The 19,394-nt window shown below is 46.1% G+C and overlaps 1 long non-coding RNA gene, 1 other non-coding gene and 1 pseudogene across 4 annotated transcripts; 1 reads left to right on the top strand and 2 right to left on the bottom strand.

The window, feature by feature from the left end:
• The first annotated feature begins 568 nt into the window (after positions 1–568).
• LOC125546004 (putative FBD-associated F-box protein At1g61330) lies at positions 569–3,198 on the top strand. The gene is made up of 5 exons (XR_015599004.1): positions 569–805; positions 1,091–1,206; positions 1,493–2,344; positions 2,469–2,634; positions 2,761–3,198. It is a non-coding gene; the product is annotated as a putative FBD-associated F-box protein At1g61330 (transcript).
• Positions 3,199–3,306: 108 nt separating this feature from the next.
• Positions 3,307–4,090, bottom strand: LOC125546006 (uncharacterized; annotated as a pseudogene).
• A 620-nt stretch (positions 4,091–4,710) lies between these two features.
• Positions 4,711–9,959, bottom strand: LOC125546003 (uncharacterized). Of its 3 annotated transcripts, none has more exons than XR_015599002.1 (4): positions 9,744–9,959; positions 6,612–8,912; positions 5,137–5,494; positions 4,711–5,044 (listed from the first exon to the last, which is right to left on the bottom strand). It is a non-coding gene; the product is annotated as an uncharacterized LOC125546003 (long non-coding RNA). The 3 variants fall into 3 exon arrangements; XR_015599003.1 differs by having other exon boundaries at positions 5,357–5,494; XR_007300397.2 differs by having other exon boundaries at positions 4,711–5,494.
• Between the last annotated feature and the right edge of the window lie 9,435 nt (positions 9,960–19,394).

Raw genomic sequence — 19,394 nt, 5'->3', positions numbered from 1 at the left:
TGTAGCTCCGCCACTGCCGCCGCATGCAGCAGTGCCCAACCATCTCTCCTCTATTAGCAAAAAAACAGCAGTCGCCGGTGGCCTAGCTCCTGGCATGCTGCCAGATCGTGGTGGAGGGAGCAGAAGAGAGGCTGGTGCTCCGGATCGGGGATGGGAGGAGCCGGGAGGTGGCACGCCGGCCTCGTCGTATTGGTCGGGTGCGGCGACAGCCGTCAATTCTCTTGGGCGAAAAACGGGTCGGGGCGTGGGGGGTCAGAGCTCGGCCGCTGCTTAACCACGTTGTGTGGCTTAGAGTTCTACTCGGATTGGTTTGGTGGATACGTGGGCTAGGCAGGGAGCGACGGATGACGGCCTAACGTAATTTAGTACCATCTTGAATATGTTTTAAATTTAAACTGAAAGCATAAAATTACGGAAAGAAGCGTATTATAATGATGAATCCGACAAAGTCAATCCATGCTTTATTATTAGGGGAAAGATTTTTACCTTGAGCGATCCATCTTTTAACTGGGCTGTTGGGCCTAGGGGACAATAGTCGGGCGTTGTGCGGATACGCAAAGGTAAAAGATAGAGCGGCGGTCGGCGGATCCTTAATTTCCGCCGTCGCCGCGCCAGATCTCTCTCACCGCGACCTCCTTCCTCAACCCTAACCGTCTCTCTCTCCTCGAGCCTCCATCCATGTCGCCCCCTCGTCGTCGTCGGCACCTATGTTTTTTCCCATCTCGATCCGTGGCGATCCTCCACGCGGTGCACAGGACACGGCATCGGTGGTGTTGGCTGCGGAAACGTCATACGGCTGCTGCAAGTGCGTATACTCTCCTCGGTTATTTCTTCTTACTGTATGTATGTACTCCTATATCCCAAACAGTTTCAACCATCCTCAATGGATGCTCGGGTTAGCGTGCTAGTACTATACTCTTTTATGTGAATGAATGTAAAAAAGAAAAAAATATATAGCTCTCTAAGAGCTCATGTAAACAATTTTTCAGATTATTGACTCTTTATAGACGGACTAACTATTTTACCTTATCTTCTCCGAGTTGCTTGAGTAAAATTGTGACATATTATTACCTTCTCTGCTGCATTGCAGATACTAGTGGATCAAAGGCTTCGTCGGCTCAAATAAACCATCATCAAGGTGGTACTGATATTCCTCAAGTTGCTGAGAATATGAAACAACAAACTCTTTTTGACAAACTACCCGAGGTATGTTTTACTTTGCTGTCAACAAAGTATTCAGATACAAGTAATTCTTTATCATAACTGCTGGCACAAGAATACGTATTATTATTACATTTGGGCATACAACTTTGACGATAGGAAAAAGAACAAACCGACTGTTTGCCCGTGCTCCTCCAACGATATTTACATTTACTTGGCTCTATTGATGCATTGTCATCTTCATTCGTTACTTTACTGGTCTTTGATTAGATTTACTATTGCAGTCAGCTAATAGGTACTACAGTATAACTGATGAACCTTGTTTTGGCAGGACATCTTACATCGTATACATTCTCTCTTACCAATACAAGACGCTGCTTGTGCTGCCTGTGCGTCTCGTGCATTTTTGCGTTCCTGGAGATGCTATTCCAAACTCATACTCAACGACTGTGCGCTTGGGTTGAATCACATAGAATTTGAGGAAAGAAAAATCTATCTCATTGACAAAGTTGACAAAATTCTTAAAAACCATCATGACAAAGGGGTGAAGGTGGAGACACTTAGCCTTATTCTTACCCCTTGCACGAATATCAAAGCCTCCTACCTGGACAGGTGGCTCCGAAGAACCGTTAAGTCTGGGTTTAAAGATCTTTACTTGGAGATGCCTTTATCCATGAAGAAAATTTACAAATTCCCGTGTTCAGTTTTGTCTGATGAGGGAGCTGCAAGTTCAATTCAGTTTCTTAACATCGGCTCTTGAACTTTTCATCCCACATCAACACTTGGCTCCTTGGCAAGGTTGAAAACTGTAAGATTGTCTTTTGTCCACACTACCGAGGAAGGATTGGAGCACTTGTTTTCAAAATCTTCTACCCTAGAGGAGCTCAGAATATTCGCATGCCATGGGATAATTCGCTTGAAAATACCTTGTACGATGCAGCATCTCAAGATACTTGATGTTCAACTTTGCAACATGCTGCGGGTTGTAGAGATTGATGCTCCAAACCTCTGCTATTTTAACTATGACAGCGCTTTGCCAGAAATCTACGTGAGAAATTGTTCTCAACTTAAGCATGTACAGTTATCATCTGCACGCTCGTCTGGTGTTCTTTTTTATGCTCGCACTAGTCTTCCGTCCATCGCACGGAATGTTGAGAGTCTTATTTTGGTTGGTCGTAGCGAGGTATGTGCATTTACCATCTTATAATGATCAAATTATTGGGACCATTCAAGTATATAGGGAATAGTGTATAGGAGTAGTTTGATGCAGGAACACGTGATTAATCTTGTAATTTATCGTTTTTCAGAATGCCAACACTCCGTTGCTACAATCCAAGCTACCCCACCTCAAGAACTTGGAAATTAGACTCAGAGCAGTCCTCCTCAAAGGCTCCCCTCCAAGCTATGAGTTCTTTTCTTTGGTTTCTTTTCTTGATGCTTCTCCTGCCTTGGAGTCTTTCACCCTACACGTAAGTCACTATCCATATCTCTCAGATGTATCTATGGTATTACCGTATTACACTTCGACATTGACATTTGATGTTAATCCTACATATATATATATATATATATATATATATATATATATATATATATATAATGAGTATGTCATGAAACACTATCCTGTTGTTGGAGATAATGACGAATGCCCGAGGCAGAAGCTGGACTTGTCGCATAACCGCCTCAGACACATGACGATCACGGGATTCTGTTCAGCCAACAGCCTGGTTGAGCTCACGGTTCACATCCTTGAGAGCACACACTCGCTTGAGCGCTTGACGCTGGACACAACCTATGACTACAATAGGTGTATTGAAGGGCCTGGTACCATTGGCAAATGCACTACCTCAAGTAAGATTGCCAAATGCTGGCCGATGAGCAAGAGAGGTGTTGACGAAGCTCATAGAGCTGTGAAGACTGTTGGTAGATACATAGCTGGGAGAGTTCCATTGGCTGTTCAATTTGAGCTCATGGGGCCCTGTAGTCGATGCCATACCGGCAGCCGGTAGATCTATGTCAGGGTGGTTTATCTTGTCTAAGAGCATCTCCAATAGATGGTCTAAAATTTGGCGGTCCAAAGTCGGAGATGTAAAATTTGGACCGTCAAAAACTGCGTTTTGGAGCTCCGAAAAAAGCTCAACTCCAACAGATGGTCTAAATTGATGGCCCAAAAGAGCAACTCCAATAGATGGTCCAAAATGAAGATGTAAATTTCTTAAAACGACAAACTACTAATTCATTCAACATAGTTCAAACATCAAATTCAACATAGTTTCATACATGAACTTCAACTACTACTTATTCAAACTACTAGATAAACTACTACTCATCGTCGGAGCTGCGGAACTGCGCCTAGAACTCCTCCTTCGGGTCGTCGCACCCTCCTCCTCCTCCGAGAAGTCTGCCCAGTCCTCCTCGGAAGAGGACTCGATGGGGGGATCACCGTCGAGGGACCGGCCTCGTCCTCCTTCTTCTTCTGCTCCGCCTCACGCTTCCAGTAGTACTCCAGCTCGGCCTGGACGTACTCCGGATGCTTCGGAGCAAACCTCGCCATCGCCTCCTCGTCGGTCTCGCCGGCATCGACGACAACCGACGGCTTCTTCGTCGTCGTCTTCTTCGTCGGGATCTCCTTCATCTTGATGCCCTGCGGCACAAGCATCTCCGCTTCCGCCCGACTCTCAATCTCTGGGAAGTTGAGGTGCTCCCGAGGCCTCTCGGCACGCCACACTGCCACGCCGTAGGCACGCGCGGCCTCGTGGACGGAGGGGTACGTGCCGATCCACCAACGCCTCCCGGCGTCGGAGAACTCCACTCCGAAGTTACCGGAGGGCTTCTGCCTCACGCCGAAGAAGCCTGACTTGCCCTTCGACGCCTTCTTCGGCGCCATCGGAGAGCGGTGGAGCGGCGACGGCGTGCGGCAGGGGCGGTGGCGGACGGAGCTGGGCGGGGCGGCGACGGCGTGCGGGGCGGTGGCGGACGGAGCCGGGGCGGGTCGGAGCTCCGGCGGGCGGGCCGGGGCCGGGCGGAGCTGCAGTGGGTTGGAGCTGCGGCGGACGGGGCGGCGGCGCACGCTGCGGCCGTGGTCGGATCCGTGGCGGGGCGGCGTGGAAACAGCGACGGGGGCGGGGCCGGATCTGATGCGGGCAACGTGCGGCGGGGCGGCGGCGGACGGGCGGGAGGTCACGGGCGGGCGGGCGGGAAAGGAAAGGAACTGGCGGTTGGGCTTTACCGAAAAAGGCTTTCGCCCCGCTTTACATATAAAGCAATGAGGCGGTTGGGCTTTCGCGGACGGCGGCTGGCTTTGGACAAGATGCACCTTGTGATCTAAATTTGCACCGCGAGGTGTTGTATTTTACATCACGGCGAGGCCGTGACCCTTTTTTTTTACATATGGACCGTCTGTTGAAGCTGCGTTTTGGGCCTCAGACGGTTCAAAAGTTAGTTACTTTTACATTTGGACCATCTATTGAAGATGCTCTAAACTCCCAGGAAATTCTGCATGTTTAATCTCGGTGCCCATAAATAGATCTTTTTTATGCATCTCATCTATAGCACACATGAAACCATATATTTTATAAAGTCAGTTTATGTATTTAAGGTACATACTAGTACAAATGCCCGTGCGTTACAACGGAAGAAATAAACTCTCACACACCCACAACGAGTCATCTGTGTTGTCACTTCTCCCCTTCGTCATCATCATCCATGTTGATCACTTGCCTGCCTATTTCATCAAATATGATCGTCCCAAGGCAGTGATATTGGTCATCACAATCACCATGTCGATTTCTCGAGCCCTACGTGCAACAGCTTGTAATTCTTTGTGTGTTGCAGCCGCACATACATGTTCGTATGATTCAACACCAATCATGTCTTAATATACCTGGCGATGCATTTATTTATTAAGAGCTCACAATAATAATTATTAATGCAAAATTAAATTAAGGTGTGAGGTCATCAACTTGTTGACTCAACTTAAACCACTTCACTATCGCCACGGTCCATCTTAATCGTCTCTAACATGAACTTCGACATGTTTCTAGCAGTGAACCATGTTGTGTCGTTCCGCCAAAGCAATTTAACCATGCATTTGGATGTCTGTATACGAGCTGAAAATCTTGATTTGATATTTCAGCAGGGCCAATTCAACTATTTGGGTTTGTTCCGCATTAACTCACAAAAATAAATGGAATACCCGGCTCATCCCCCGCCAATGCGTGCGCGATCTTGTGAAATACAGAGCCCCGGTGCAGTGATTTGGGATGACTTCACTCTTGCCTCCACTGCCGCAAAACTTGCAAATAAACTCGTAACACGGAAGTGACTGGATCACCTGTAATAGTAGAAGGTAGAGTCACATATACCTATTGTCAGCTCTCACGTACATAGGAACCATTATTATTACATGATGATAACTCCGTGACAAAGCAATGTGAGAGTGAACTCATTGTTCTTATCATCAAGTGTGAGAAAAAGGCGAAAACTAATTTTCATGAAGTTCATTCCCATTCCTACAAATCAATTAGTTGTTAACTTGACATTCACTCTGCCATAAATAATAACTCATTACAAATTATAATAACTCACATCAGATTTAAGAAAAACAACAACAACAGGAGATTCAAAAGTAACATGGTCACTTTTGACAAGCTCCTCCACGATCCAAGTCTTTTTTTTTTATGTATTAGCGTGACCCCATATATTCCTAGATAGAGGCATGACGGAACTTTTTTTGTGCACACACAGTCGATGATGCATGACTCAATATATTTTATTGGTCCACAACAGAATTTATTTAGCTCTGTTAATTCCTTAACTGTGAAATTTTGATTTCTTATTTTAGTTCTCAGCGAATTTTATTTCCTCTTTAATTCCTTCTGTTCATTCCTCATATAATTAGTGAAACTCAATTTTTCTTTTATTCTTTCCTTGTGAAATTTATTTCTCCTTTAATTCCTTCCTTCATGCCTCGTATATAATAGGGAAAATTATTTTTTTCCTTCTTTCATTCTTTCCTTTAATTCCTTCGCGTCCTACCTTATCATAAAGAATCAAGTTTATTCCATCTTTTATTCTTTCCTTTAATTCCTTCCCTTCCTGCCTTAATTATCATAAGGATGACCATTTATTCCTTTTTTTTTTTTGCTTTCCTTCCAAGCTCATAACAGTGGAACTCCTCCATTTACCTCATTTCCTTCATTGTAATTCTTTTTAACAAAATTCGTTTAGCCAATATAAAAGGACATCTTCCTCTTGTTTCGTCGACAACATGTTAGCTAGGCGGATTCTTTTCTCGTGAAGGTGCACACCCAGGTAGGATGAAGTCCATTCGACTTTCTTTTTCGCACATGCAGATGTCAGTGATGAACTTATTTTTATATTGCCATGCATATCATAAAAGAATTGAAATCAATCAGATGGTTAGAAGCAGAAAGAAAGCAGAGACACGCCGGAGCGCCTCCCCGCGGTAGCCCCTTCCTCGGATGCGCCGCCTGCCGCCCCCTCGTCTCCCTCCCCGACCCCCGCGCTGTGCTCGGAGCTGCGTTGGGCCGACTTCGTAGAGGCTGACGACGTGGCCGCCGGCCAGCCGATCGTGCGCCGGGAGCCTCCGGCTCGTCTGGCTGTGACCTGCGTGGAGAGCGGGCTGCCACCTCGGCGTGGTAGCTCGGGCACTCTCTCGCAGTCACGCCGGCTGGCAAAAGGGCCTCCTTGGGCTCCCGGACCGCTCGCCGCCGCCGCGCTCCACGTGGGGTGTCGCGGGGCGGTCCGACCAAGGTTGTGCTCGGGTATCGTGGCGCTGCGCCGCTCCTGCTGCCGTCGCCTGCACAGACGGTGCCCCGCCTTGCCCTCAAGAAAACTGCGGAAGAAGCAAGGCAATAGCAACATCTACAAATAAAAGGTGAAATCACGACATGTTGTACAAACTGAACGACTTAAATTTCAGTCCACAAGTATTGAGTAAAACGACTCGGCAAGCTGCTGGAAACAGAAAGACATGGTCCAAGCCCAGCAGTACACCTTACTTCTATACTCCTTACAAAACAGAGAAATGGAGAAAAGAAGTTCTTCATGAGCAAAGTACAGCAGGCACTGCTGAGTAAGTGGGTAGGATCTCATCGAGAACTCTCATGTATGTGTTGCAGAAGAAAGACAAATCAAAACACCAAGGCAAATGCAGTGTTCTCAGGCAGTCTCAATTGACAAGAATGGAAGCATATATCCTAACTAAATCCAAGAAGAGGAGAACTTGAACCGTTGAACGCTCAACAGAAACAGGCATTAACTGTTAAGACAAAAGACAAAAGAGTAACAGTTATGACGTTGTAACTGTAAACTACAAAAGGTTATCGTATTGCTTGCTTATCCAAACCATTTTACATCAAAAAAATCATAGGCACCAATTCAGGCTCGTAGCACTGCCAGATTTGTGCAGTCAAATTCAAACAAATGTGTCACATAGAGGGCCATAAACAAAATTAATGACCTAAAAGGTGAAATCTCAGAACATTGCACAAACTGAATGACCTAATATTTCATTTCAGTGTAGAGTAAAACGACACTGAAAGCTGTTATAAATATAAGAGACACAATGGACAGCTAAAACCAGGCAGATTAACCAGCAAGAAACCGTACAAGATAAATAAATGGGAAAACAAGTTAGTCATCAGTCAATTGCAGGAGCCAACACAGAAACTTGATGGTTCTGGACTCAAGTGAAGTGACAATATAATTCAGCACAAGTGGGTACAAATACAATGTGAGCTTCATGACAATACAATTCAGCATAAGTGGATATAAATAAAATGAGAGCTTCATGTCGTTGCAAAAGGAAAACAAATCAAAACACCAAGACAAATGCAGTGCTCTTGAATCATTATGATTGGCAAGAACGGAGGCATACAGCATAATATTCTAAATCCAGCACATGTAGAACTTGGAACACTCAGCATAAGCTACACTGAATCAACAGTTGCAACAAACCTCACTTGTGGCATCGCTGCTACCTGTCATGCTCTTTGGAATGTTTGATCTTCAAATCTTGCCTTTGACTGAGTGCCATGCAAATGGTTTTTCTTCACTTGGCAAAAACATATGGAATCAATCACCATATCATGTATACGATAAGATTTTTCCATGCCTTTATCAACATTGATGTCAATTGGTTGAACCATGCTTCTATTTAGGATCTCATTGAGTAATTCTATCACCGAGCTCAAACTTGCTAATCCCTTGTTTATCATTATAAATAAAACCTCAAACTATCCATTTACATATCGAATAAGCTTGCTTAATCTTCTAAAAACATAGTTAAACATAATAACTAATCCTATAGATAAGAAGGCAGATCAAAGCTACTAGTAGTTAGTAAAAAAGGGTTGACTTGTAGATCAAAGCTCTTGCATAATCTAAAAGTCAAGAGCCTCTTTTACTCATTCTATGCTACTTTTCACAGTATTGGTGCAGCATGTGTGGCTCGTTCTTATGTTCGAGGATATTTAAGCATATTTCCAAAAGATTACAAAATTAAGAGAGACGGACTGATATGGAGATGGATAGCTGAAGGTTTTATATATAATGCAAACGAGAAATTGGCCCATTTGAGCTTGGAGAGAGTTACTTCAATGAGCTCATAAACAGAAGCATGATCCAACCAGTGGGCATCGACGGTGAAAGCATAGCAAAAGCTTATTGTGCACATAATACGATGATTGATTAATAAAACAGCCTTCACTTCACCCCATGCAAGGTACCTGTTCAAATGAAAGTTTTTGGAATGATTAGCAGCAAGCAAATCAGCAAGAATATGAGCTAGTTATCTATCTAGGCAAATACAAGCAAAACCTAAAAGAAAAACAGCTTATATCAAACATCAACCAGCACAAAAAAGAACAGTGGATGGTACAGGTGAATAACGACATCCTTTCATTTCTTTCACAGCAGCATCTTTTCAAGTCCCCGGGCAGTTGTGATTTTCACCCTACTAGTATGACTAGTACACAGTTCTTCATAGACTAAACACACATAGGAAGCTTTTGGTGGATGAGCTCAAGATGCATCTAATACAGATCCACCTAGCTAGGATTGATTGCCTCAAGTAGAACACGGAAAAGGAAGCTTTTGGTGGATGTTGTCAAGTAGCTTGTACGACCAAATTAGCACTGTAAATCTATCATGCATGGGAAGCAATTTGCACTGAAGAATTAAGATGCACACACCGGCCGGCCAGGAAAACAAATGCTTGGCACTCGTGATTTGCTTGAAGAAACTAGATCCACTCATGATTTAACTGGATCTCGAAGTAGACGCACGATTCGCTTGGAGAGTTGGAGTAGAACGGAAGGAAACCTATGGTGGAATGGATGACCGACAGGTTGCATTTCAGATCCATACCACCATGAACTTAGCCGAACAAATCTAGCTCAATCGGATCTAGAATAGAAGAAGAAGAAGAAGAAGAAGAAAGAAGTAACGCTGAAGGGAACCTACGGCTGACCACCAACAGTTCACACAGTAGATCTACTTCGTCGGTAAACTCAAAAACTAAACTAGTCGGATCCAGGTGAGGAAGAAACGAAATATACCACACGTTGTTGACGCACTTGTCCCGTTAGATCCGGCGCCTCCCCCCTCCCACTGCGAGCACGTGCCTCTTCGGGCCGCTGCAGGAACTCACCGGCGAACAGGCCGCCGGTGGTCGGCAAGACGTACAAGCCTCGGAGGAGTCCCCGCCGCGAGATCGACTCCACGGTTACCCCCTCTCTCTGTCTCTCTGTTTCTCAGTGAGTCTCCACTCTCCAGACGCGGTAGAAATAAGGGAAACGCGGAGAGCAGAGGACTTGCTGTATAGCTGGCCAAACGGGCCGTGCTAACTGGGCCGGCCCGGTAGCACGCAGGAACGGCACGGCCCGAGCTAAACGGGCTAGGCCCGGCACGTGACACGCCATGGGCCATGCCTGGGCCTGGAGGCTGGGCACACGGGCCGGCATGGCATGGCCCGTTTAATTTTTTTCAGATTTTTTTATATATATGACCTAAATTACAGCCCAATAGGCCTAAAATACAGCCCAATAGGCCTCAGATGGGCCAGCATGCTAAACGTGCCACGGGCCGGCCCGTTTAATAATCAGGTCGTGCCTGGGCCAGAGAGCCACGCCCGTGGGTCGGCACGGCACGGCCCGGCTATTAAACATGCCATGGCAAGCCGTGCCGGGCCAGGCACGATTAGCACGGGCTGGGCCATGCCGTGTCGGGCCGGCCCGTTTGGCCAGGTCTGACTTGCTGACGGACTAGGCTGACCATGTGCCGCCACAGAGCCGCTGCCCTGTAGTCCTCAGCACGGTATGGTCCCATGCATCACTCAGCTATAGTAAGGGCATCTCCAACCTCACCAAGAAATCTCCCGCATGCGTCCGGATCGTGGAAGTCATCCAACACGGATATGTATCGATTCGTGAAGTGGTTCGGATTTGTTTTCTTTCGCAAACCAGAGATAAACGTGGGGCTTTGCGGGAGTTCTGACCGCTTCTGGCCATCCTAGCCCACCAAAACCCCTCCTTATGCGCCCGCGTGCGTTACTGCCCGAAACGGTCATCTAGTCAACCCCAGCATTCATGCCCGACCAGAGCGGACACGACTGCTCACTGGCACCGGCATTGAAGCGGTACGCCGACCAAGAGGGTGTCGCCCTCGCCGCTTCCCGGTGCAGGCAACAGCCGCGCGTTCAAACGACATGATGGTCGCCCTTCCGTCCATCTGGCACCCGCGTTGATGGCACGCGGTTGCCGAGGCATCTCTCTCGGTGTCACCTGTTCGTCCCTCTGCCGCCCGCCGGTGCTATATAAACTGTTGTCCCGGTGCCCCGGACATAGCCACAGTCATCCCTCTCTGCACCACTCCCCGCCATGGACCCCCCCCCCCCCCGCCACCAAAGCTATTTGGGACGGCTGACGTCGGAGCAGAAGAAGGAGATGGTCGTCATTGTTGTCGACTGGCAGGCTGGTAGGCAGCCGGAGGAGGACGACGGCATGCAAATGGAGGACGCCTCCGACGACGAGACAGGGCCACCCTCGTCGGTCCATTGCACCATGACCATCGGCGATGCTTGTGCCCATTATATGGGCATGGTGCGAGCGGAGTAGGAGGAGTAGTTCCGGGAGGCGCAGGTGGACGCCAACTACAACTATAACCTCCCCAGAAGCATCTGCAGGCGGAGTAGCAGATTGCCACAGGTAGGGTGATCATGTCAAACGTGGACCCGACGAAGAAAGAGGCGTTGCTCGACTCCTACCGCACCACCCGCGACATCTGCCTCGTCCACTAGCGATACCACCGGCAGGTGGCCAAGGTGGCGGCTGTTGGAAATATGCCCTAGAGGCAATAATAAAAGCATTATTATTATATTTCCTTGCTCATGATAATTGTCTTTATTCATGCTATAATTGTATTATCCGGAAATCGTAATACACGTGTGAATACATAGACCATAATATGTCCCTAGTAAGCCTCTAGTTGACTAGCTCGTTGATCAACAAATAGTCATGGTTTCCTGGCTATGGACATGGGATGTCATTGATAACGGGATCACATCATTAGGAGAATGATGTGATGGACAAGACCCAATCCTAAGCATAGCACAAGATCGTGTAGTTCGTTTGCTAGAGCTTTTCCAATGTCAATTATCTTTTCCTTTGACCATGAGATCGTGTAACTCCCGGATACCGTAGGAGTGCTTTGGGTGTACCAAACGTCACAACGTAACTGGGTGACTATAAAGGTGCACTACAGGTATCTCCGAAAGTGTCTGTTGGGTTGACACGGATCGAGACTGGGATTTGTCACTCCGTATGACGAAGAGGTATCACTGGGCCCACTCGGTAATGCATCATCAAAATGAGCTCAAAGTGACCAAGTGTCTGGTCACGGGATCATGCATTACGGTACGAGTAAAGTGACTTGCCGGTAACGAGATTGAACGAGGTATTGGGATACCGACGATCGAATCTCGGGCAAGTAACATATCGATTGACAAAGGGAATTGCATACGGGGTTGCTTGAATCCTCGACATCGTGGTTCATCCGATGAGATCATCGTGGAGCATGTGGGAGCCAACATGGGTATCCAGATCCAGCTGTTGGTTATTGACCGGAGAGTCGTCTCGGTCATGTCTGCCTGTCTCCCGAACCCGTAGGGTCTACACACTTAAGGTTCGATGACGCTAGGGTTGTGAAGATATGTATATGCAGTAACCCGAATGTTGTTCGGAGTCCCGGATGAGATCCCGGACGTCACGAGGAGTTCCGGAATGGTCCGGAGGTAAAGAATTATATATAGGAAGTGCTATTTCGGCCATCGGGACAAGTTTCGGGGTCACCGGTATTGTACCGGGACCACCGGAAGGGTCCCGGGGGTCCACCGGGTGGGGCCACCTGCCCCGGGGGCCACATGGGCTGTAGGGGGTGCGCCTTGGCCTATATGGGCCAAGGGCACCAGCCCCAAAAGGGCCCATGCGCCTAGGTTTTTGGGGAAACCCTAAAGGGGGGCGCCCCCTTGCTTGGGGGGCAAGCCCCCCACCCCTTGGCCGCCGCCCCCCTAGGAGATTGGTGAAGGAAATATGCCCTAGAGGCAATAATAAAGTTATTATTTATTTCCTTATAATCATGATAAATGTTTATTATTCATGCTAGAATTGTATTAACCGGAAACATAATACATGTGTGAATACATAGACAAACAAAGTGTCACTAGTATGCCTCTACTTGACTAGCTCGTTAATCAAAGATGGTTGTGTTTCCTAACCATGAACAATGAGTTGTTATTTGATTAACAAGGTCACATCATTAGTTGAATGATCTGATTGACATGACCCATTCCATTAGCTTAGCACCCGATCGTTTAGTATGTTGCTATTGCTTTCTTCATGACTTATACATGTTCCTATAACTATGAGATTATGCAACTCCCGTTTACCGGAGGAAAACTTTGGGTACTACCAAACGTCACAACGTAACTGGGTGATTATAAAGGAGTACTACAGGTGTCTCCAATGGTACATGTTGGGTTGGCGTATTTCGAGATTAGGTTTTGTCACTCCGATTGTCGGAGAGGTATCTCTGGGGCCCTCTCGGTAATACACATCACATAAGCCTTGCAAGCATTGTAACTAAGATGTTAGTTGTGAGATGATGTATTTCGGAACGAGTAAAGAGACTTGCCGGTAACGAGATTGAACTAGGTATTGGATACCGACGATCGAATCTCGGGCAAGTAACATACCGATGACAAAGGGAACAACGTATGTTGTTATGCGGTCTGACCGATAAAGATCTTCGTAAAATATGTAGGAGCCAATATGGGCATCTAGGTCCCGCTATTGGTTATTGACCGGAGACGTGTCTCGGTCATGTCTACATTGTTCTCGAACCCGTAGGGTCCGCACGCTTAAGGTTACGATGACAGTTATATTATGAGTTTATGCATTTTGATGTACCGAAGGTTGTTCGGAGTCCCGGATGTGATCATGGACATGACGAGGAGTCTCGAAATGGTCGAGACGTAAAGATTGATATATTGGAAGCCTATGTTTGGATATCGGAAGTGTTCGGGGTGAAATCGGGATTTTACCGGAGTACCGGGAGGTTACCGGAACCCCCCCGGGAATCATATGGGCCTTAGTGGGCCTTAGTGGAAAGGTGAAAGGGCTGCCCATAAGGGCTGCGCGCCTCCCCCCTCCCCTAGTCCTATTAGGACTAGGAGAGGTGGCCGGCCACCCCTCTCCCTCTTTCCCCCTCGGGAATCCTAGTTGGAATAGGATTGGGGGGGGGGGGGGAGTCCTACTCCCGGAAGGAGCTCCTCCTGCGCCCTCCTCCTAGGCCGGCGCCCCCTCCCCCTTGGCTCCTTTATATACTGAGGCAGAGGCACCCCAGAAACACACAAGTTGATCCACGTGATCTATTCCTTAGCCGTGTGCGGTGCCCCCTGCCACCATATTCCTCGATAATACTGTAGCGGAGTTTAGGCGAAGCCCTGCTGCTGTAGTACATCAAGATCGTCACCACGCCGTCGTGCTGACGGAACTCTTCCCCGACACTTTGCTGGATCGGAGTCTGGGGATCGTCATCGGGCTGAACGTGTGCTCGAACTCGGAGGTGCCGTAGTTTCGGTGCTTGATCGGTTGGATCGTGAAGACGTACGACTACTTCCTCTACGTCGGTTCAGCGCTTCCGCAGTCGGTCTGCGTTGGGTACGTAGACAACACTCTCCCCTCTCGTTGCTATGCATCACCATGATCTTGCGTGTGCGTAGGAAATTTTTTGAAATTACTACGTTCCCCAACAGTGGCATCCGAGCCTAGGTTATTTATGTTGATGTTATATGCACGAGTAGAACACAAGTGAGTTGTGGACGATACAAGTCATACTGCCTACCAGCATGTCATACTTTGGTTCGGCGGTATTGTTGGACGAGACGACCCGGACCAACCTTACGCGTACGCTTATGCGAGACCGGTTCCCTCGACGTGCTTTGCACATAGATGGCTTGCGGGCGACTGTCTCTCCAACTTTAGTTGAACCAAGTATGGCTACGCCCGGTCCTTGCGAAGGTTAAAACGGAGTCTATTTGACAAACTATCGTTGTGGTTTTGATGCGTAGGTGAGATTGGTTCTTGCTTAAAGCCCGTAGCAGCCACGTAAAACTTGCAACAACAAAGTAGAGGACGTCTAACTTGTTTTTGCAGGGCATGTTGTGATGTGATATGGTCAAGGCATGATTTTATTGTATGAGATGATCATGTTTTGTAACTGAGTTATCGGCAACTGGCAGGAGCCATATGGTTGTCGCTTTATTGTATGCAATGCAATCGCGATGTAATGCTTTACTCTATTACTAAACGGTAGTGATAGTCGTGGAAGCATAAGATTGGCGAGACGACAACGATGCTACGATGGAGATCAAGGTGTCGCGCCGGTGACGATGGTGATCATGACGGTGCTTCGGAGATGGAGATCACAAGCACAAGATGATGATGGCCATATCATATCACTTATATTGATTGCATGTGATGTTTATCTTTTTTATGCATCTTATCTTGCTTTGATTGACGGTAGCATTATAAGATGATCTCTCACTAAATTATCAAGAAGTGTTCTCCCTGAGTATGCACCGTTGCCAAAGTTCGTCGTGCCCAGACACCACATGATGATCGGGTGTGATAAGCTCTACGTCCATCTACAACGGGTGCAAGCCAGTTTTGCACACGCAGAATACTCAGGTTAAACTTGACGAGCCTAGCATATGCAGATATGGCCTCGGAACACGGAGACCGAAAGGTCGAGCGTGAATCATATAGTAGATATGATCAACATAACGATGTTCACCATTGAAAACTACTCCATCTCACGTGATGATCGGTTATGGTTTAGTTGATTTGGATCACGTAATCACTTAGAAGATTAGAGGGATGTCTATCTAAGTGGGAGTTCTTAAGTAATTTGATTAATTGAACTTAAACTTATCATGAACTTAGTACCTGATAGTATCTTGCTTGTTTATGTTGATTGTAGATAGATGGCTCGTGCTGTTGTTCCGTTGAATTTTAATGCGTTCCTTGAGAAAGCAAAATTGAAAGATGATGGTAGCAATTATACGGACTGGGTCCGTAACTTGAGGATTATCCTCATTGCTGCACAGAAGAATTACGTCCTGGAAGCACCGCTAGGTGCCAGGCCTGCTGCTGGAGCAACACCAGATGTTATGAACGTCTGGCAGAGCAAAGCTGATGACTACTCGATAGTTCGGTGTGCCATGCTTTACGGCTTAGAATCGGGACTTCAACAACGTTTTGAACGTCATGGAGCATATGAGATGTTCCAGGAGTTGAAGTTAATATTTCAAGCAAATGCCCGGATTGAGAGATATGAAGTCTCCAATAAGTTCTATAGCTGCAAGATGGAGGAGAACAGTTCTGTCAGTGAGCATATACTCAAAATGTCTGGGTATAATAATCACTTGATTCAATTGGGAGTTAATCTTCCGGATGATTGCGTCATTGACAGAATTCTCCAATCACTGCCACCAAGCTACAAAAGCTTCGTGATGAACTATAATATGCAAGGGATGAACAGGACTATTCCCGAGCTCTTCGCAATGCTGAAAGCTGCGGAGGTAGAAATCAAGAAGGAGCATCAAGTGTTGATGGTTAACAAGACCACTAGTTTCAAGAAAAAGGGCAAAGGGAAGAAGAAGGGGAACTTCAAAAAGAACGGCAAGCAAGTTGCTGCTCAAGAGAAGAAACCCAAGTCTGGACCTAAGCCTGAAACTGAGTGCTTCTACTGCAAGCAGACTGGTCACTGGAAGCGGAACTGCCCCAAGTATTTGGCGGATAAGAAGGATGGCAAGGTGAACAAAGGTATATGTGATATACATGTTATTGATGTGTACCTTACTAGAGCTCGCAGTAGCACCTGGGTATTTGATACTGGTTCTGTTGCTAATATTTGCAACTCGAAACAGGGACTACGGAATAAGCGGGCACTGGCAAAGGATGAGGTGACGATGCGCGTGGGAAACGGTTCCAAAGTCGATGTGATCGCGGTCGGCACGCTACCTCTACATCTACCTTCGGGATTAATATTAGACCTAAATAATTGTTATTTGGTGCCAGCGTTGAGCATGAACATTATATCTGGATCTTGTTTAATGCGAGACGGTTATTCATTTAAATCAGAGAATAATGGTTGTTCTATTTATATGAGTAATATCTTTTATGGTCATGCACCCTTGAAGAGTGGTCTATTCTTATTGAATCTCGATAGTAGTAATACACATATTCATAATGTTGAAGCCAAAAGATGCAGAGTTGATAATGAAAGTGTAACTTATTTGTGGCACTGTCGTTTAGGTCATATCGGTGTAAAGCGCATGAAGAAACTCCATACTGATGGACTTTTGGAACCACTTGATTATGAATCACTTGGTACTTGCGAACCGTGCCTCATGGGCAAGATGACTAAAACACCGTTCTCCGGTACTATGGAGAGAGCAACAGATTTGTTGGAAATCATACATACCGATGTATGTGGTCCGATGAATATTGAGGCTCGTGGCGGATATCGTTATTTTCTCACCTTCACAGATGATTTAAGCAGATATGGGTATATCTACTTAATGAAACATAAATCTGAAACATTTGAAAAGTTCAAAGAATTTCAGAGTGAAGTTGAAAATCATCGTAACAAGAAAATAAAGTTTCTACGATCTGATCGTGGAGGAGAATATTTGAGTTACGAGTTTGGTGTACATTTGAAAAACTGTTGAATAGTTTCGCAACTCACGCCACCCGGAACACCACAGCGTAATGGTGTGTCCGAACATCGTGATCGTACTTTACTAGATATGGTGCGATCTATGATGTCTCTTACAGATTTACCGCTATCATTTTGGGGTTATGCTTTAGAGACGGCCGCATTCACGTTAAATAGGGCACCATCAAAATCCGTTGAGACGACGCCTTATGAACTGTGGTTTGGCAAGAAACCAAAGTTGTCATTTCTTAAAGTTTGGGGCTGCGATGCTTATGTGAAAAAGCTTCAACCTGATAAGCTCGAACCCAAATTGGAGAAATGTGTCTTCATAGGATACCCAAAGGAGACTGTTGGGTACACCTTCTATCACAGATCCGAAGGCAAGACATTCGTTGCTAAGAATGGATCCTTTCTAGAGAAGGAGTTTCTCTCAAAAGAAGTGAGTGGGAGGAAAGTAGAACTTGACGAGGTAACTGTACCTGCTCCCTTACTGGAAAGTAGTACATCACAGAAAACTGTTTCAGTGACACCTACACCAGTTAGTGAGGAAGCTAATGATAATGATCATGAAACTTCAGATCAAGATACTGCTGAACCTCGTAGATCAACCAGAGCAAGATCCGCACCAGAGTGGTACGGTAATCCTGTTCTGGAAGTCATGCTACTAGATCATGATGAACCTACGAACTATGAAGAAGCGATGGTGAGCCCAGATTCCGCAAAGTGGCTTGAAGCCATGAAATCTGAGATGGGATCCATGTATGAGAACAAAGTATGGACTTTGGTTGACTTGCCCAATGATCGGCAAGCAATTGAGAATAAATGGATCTTCAAGAAGAAGACTGACGCTGATGGTAATGTTACTGTCTACAAAGCTCGACTTGTCGCGAAAGGTTTTCGACAAGTTCAAGGGGTTGACTACGAGGAGACTTTCTCACCTATAGCAATGCTTAAGTCTGTCCGAATCATGTTAGCGATTGCCGTATTTTATGATTATGAAATTTGGCAGATGGATGTCAAAACTGCATTCCTGAATGGATTTCTGGAAGAAGAGTTGTATATGATGCAACCGGAAGGTTTTGTCGATCCAAAGGGAGCTAACAAAGTGTGCAAGCTCCAGCGATCCATTTATGGACTGGTGCAAGCCTCTCGGAGTTGGAATAAACGCTTTGATAGTGTGATCAAAGCATTTGGTTTTATATAGACTTTCGGAGAAGCCTGTATTTACAAGAAAGTGAGTGGGAGCTCTGTGGCATTTCTGATATTATATGTGGATGACATATTACTAATTGGAAATGATATAGAATTTCTGGATAGCATAAAGGGATACTTGAATAAGAGTTTTTCAATGAAAGACCTCGGTGAAGCTGCTTACATATTAGGCATTAATATCTATAGAGATAGATCAAGACGCTTAATTGGACTTTCACAAAGCACATACCTTGACAAAGTTTTGAAGAAGTTCAAAATGGATCAAGCAAAGAAAGGGTTCTTGCCTGTGTTACAAGGTGTGAAGTTGAGTAAGACTCAATGCCCGACCACTGCAGAAGATAGAGAGAAAATGAAAGATGTTCCCTATGCTTCAGCCATAGGCTCTATCATGTATGCAATGCTGTGTACCAGACCTGATGTGTGCCTTGCTATAAGTTTAGCAGGGAGGTACCAAAGTAATCCAGGAGTGGATCACTGGACAGCGGTCAAGAACATCCTGAAATACCTGAAAAGGACTAGGGATATGTTTCTCGTATATGGAGGTGACAAAGAGCTCACCATAAAAGGTTACGTTGATGCAAGCTTTGACACTGATCCGGACGATTCTAAATCGCAAACCGGATACGTGTTTACATTAAACGGTGGAGCTGTTAGTTGGTGCAGTTCTAAACAAAGCGTCGTAGCGGGATCTACATGTGAAGCGGAGTACATAGCTGCTT

Source organism: Triticum urartu, chromosome 3A (genome assembly GCF_056163025.1).
Source record: "Triticum urartu cultivar PI428250 chromosome 3A, HENAU_Tu73, whole genome shotgun sequence".
NCBI lineage: Eukaryota > Viridiplantae > Streptophyta > Magnoliopsida > Poales > Poaceae > Triticum > Triticum urartu.
This window is presented reverse-complemented; position numbering and strand designations above follow the sequence as displayed.